Raw genomic sequence first — 3732 nt, 5'->3', positions numbered from 1 at the left:
ATAGCCTAGTCGATCGGGTCGTGATCGGACTCCATGCTAAAAGTACGATGGCATTGGTATTGTGAACATTGGTATTGTGAACAATGATATATCGATACTAAAAATCTCCTAATGTGAGATATGGAAATTAATTCGAACACTGTCTTGATCCTAAATTGAGATTTGATGTTGATTAAGGCTTTCATTGATATTATGATAATCTTGTTGTATTATTTGTCATTCTATTGAGAGTATGTTTAGTTATACATACCAGTGCTATTCAACGGTACTAACGTCCCTTTTGACGGGGCGCTGCATCTTTAAATAGATGCAGGTGGTTCCACAGCAGGAGATATTGATCAATGATAGCAGTGCACCTTCTTCCCAGCTGACTTGGTGAGCCCCACTTCATTCCGGGGTCATGAATCTTTTGTACTTTATGTATTCTGTTTGAGGTATAGCCGGGGCCTTGTTGCCGGCATTATCATTGTACTCTTCTTTATCTATAGAGGCTCCGTAGACATAGTGTGGGTTGTGTATTGGTGCTGGGAAAGTATGTTGTGGTTGTATTACTTGTCCATTTGAGACTTTAAAAATGATGAAACTATTGGAAATGAATTGGTATTGTAGACGCGAATACCTTTTGTCTAATTAAGGAAAATATGCATTATCTCCATTCGTGGATGAGTTTGGATAGAAAGAAATCTAACAGGATTACTCGGTCGGGTTCACTCAGTTGAGCGCCGGTCGCGCTCTTCGGTTTTGGGGCATGACATAAGGAGAGAACCCCACTCAAGGTCTATGCTCCCTTTGGATCTCCCGACACTTCAAAGTTCCCAAGGGACTCAAGGCCCAGGGCAATGCTTGTGCTGGGGAGGGCAGCCCAACCTAGAGTCGAACTCCGCTCCCAAATACCCTTAATCACTAAAGTCATGTTTTCTTTATGGGTTTAAGTGCCAATGAGGCCATTCCAATGCAAACTAAGTACTAAAGTATTACTTACCCCAAAATATATACTTTTCTCTTAATAAAAAATAACACAAGAGAATACATACTACTATGATACTAAATAGGGAAACATATCAAGGAAAACTAAAGGGGGAAAGGCCAAGGTTATAATACAAACAGATACAAAGAGGTTTCATAATCACACCATTACAATAATGAATTACTAAGGCATAACATATTCAAACAGATATTGATAATATTACTTGATACCTTGAAGACATCAAAGCAGATTCAAAAATATAGTCATAGTCAGCAATTATTATAGAGATATTATCAAGGTTGTGGGACTGAAGCTTCATCATGATTACAAACTTACTGATTTAAATATGGGATCCCTAAGGTGTCAACATGATCATGCTTCTAACAGTATTAACGAATCAATATGTTTAAATAATTTCAATAAATGAAGTTCAATAAGGTTTGAGAGCCAAGTTCAGCTTCAGGTTAACAATAAAGGGGAGAACTAAGCATAACTCAAGGTAGAACATGGTGTTGCAGAATTAGAGCAGGGACACTAGTAACATTTAATCAACTACATATAGGCAAGATGAATGAAACAATGATCTCACATAAGTAGGGAAATTTTGCACATTACATAACACATTACAGTACCAGACCAACATGTCGATAAAGGAAGGATATGAAAGACATTGCATCAAAACAAAGTTCAAATTCAAACATAAATCTAGTTAAGCATATAGGCATGAAGTGGTCATGTTTCAGTTTCCTAAAAAAAACTATCTATTGGTTTTAACTATAGGCCTAAATCCTTTCTTCATGGGAGATAAGTTAACTATAGATGTATGCAGACTTTTAAAAAATCAATAGGGGGCTCAAAAGATTAAGGACAGGGATGTATTGCACCAGTTTTGGATTACACTTTTATATGAAGATCTCAACTGACTATGGAACAAACAAGATCAGTTGTGCAAAATAATGATAGCTCAGATATCACTCTCAGAGTTAACAGGTACAGATACAGAGAAGAAAACATCTGAACATTCAGATTCTTTCAACTTAGTTAAGTGACATGCACATATAGTATGTCAGTTAAGATTGCCAAATAATGAACCTGATCATAAACGAACAGAATATAGGGAAATAATATAGAGAAGTAGACATTATAACATTATCACTAGTGAAAATGAAACATGAACATGGTTGGTTTATCAATTATAGTAATCAACTAAGGACCAGAGTGGTAAGTTAGAGGCAGTTTAACAAATACATGCAGACAAGTAAGTATTTAGACATTGTAAGTTCAAGCTTAAGGCTAAGTAATAGGGATACAAGTGTTGAACAAATTATGTTTCAATAACTATCAAGTAGCAATTAAATTACATAAGTGCAATAAAATAGGAATGAGTTCTTTGTAAGTCACTGAGAACTATGAAGTTTATATTGAACATAAACATATATGAGTTTAGGCATGGAGACTGTAAGAAAACTCAGAACAAAGATCAATAATTAATTTACCTAATCAATTATTATTTTAGAGAATCATAACAGAACAAGTTGATCATAGATGGTTGTCAAACTAACGAAAAATAAATATCAAATGTCAAAACATACAACATAATATTAATCTATAGAACTTAATATCGACATATTTAAATCATTTAGAGAAATGAATGAAAGAAAGAGGGAGAGAAAGATGCTGACCTTCTTAAGGGCAGCATACCAAACAAATTCCTTTGTTGCTCAAAATCCCAGAGCTTTCACCAGCAAAAGAAACGCGACAAAAGAGAGAAAAATAGTAAGAGACCTAATATCAGACACTGATGTATAGGGATGTTCAGTACCATCTTATAGTCAAATTGTATTTGGTTGAGAATTACAATGGTAGCCTTTTTGTCTTTAATCCCTTATGAAATAAATTAATTTAGATAGACTTAACAATTTTCAATAAATGTGGCAAAATTATAATTGTTATATTTACTACTAATTATTAATTATTTATCTATAAATGACACATATTTCAAATTATAGCACTAATTTCAAAATATTAATATTGCTAACTAATTCATTGGAAATTAAGGAGTAATTTTGTCAAATTATAAAACCTATGCAATGTATATACAAAAGTTAGTTTTATAATAGTAAATACATTTGTAATTACACAATATTAGTACTATGTGATTAATTTTAAAACTAATACTATAGAAAAATACTTTTAAAGTATTTATTGTAAATTGTTAAACGTGAATAAATAAATTTAAAAATGGAGGGTCAAAATTGGCCGCCAACGGATATAACTGAAATAATGATTGAAGTCTCAATAACTCAACAACTAATATAAAGGAAACTCCGCAATTCAACATCAACAACTTCCCAAAACCCGGAGAATGCAAGTCACAATATCTATAAGATGGTACTGAACATCCCTATACATCAATATCTATAAAAAGGATAAGGAGATAAAATAGACTAGGCAGAGGGGAACTCCGAGGCCTGCAGACGCTGGCAGGTATACCTTGAAGTCTCCAAAGCTGAGCTCTCGGTAGCGCCTGGACTGGTAGGAAGTACCTGGGTCTGCACAAAAAGATGTGCAGAATCGTAGCATGAATACACCACAACGGTACCCAGTAAATGCCAAGTCTAACCTTGGTAGGGTAGTGACAAGGTTATGTCAAGGTCCTACTGGAATAAATAAGAAACTAAATGAGTAATTAATAGTATAATAAGAATAACAATGGAATTGAAACAAGTAAGAAGTATACTAAGATTAGTTACACTAAATAAGAA

This window comes from Nicotiana tabacum, chromosome 15 (genome assembly GCF_000715075.1).
Source record: "Nicotiana tabacum cultivar K326 chromosome 15, ASM71507v2, whole genome shotgun sequence".
In the NCBI taxonomy this organism is placed as follows: Eukaryota; Viridiplantae; Streptophyta; class Magnoliopsida; order Solanales; family Solanaceae; genus Nicotiana; species Nicotiana tabacum.
The sequence above is the reverse complement of the archived record's forward strand: the minus strand, read 5'-3'. Positions refer to the sequence as shown.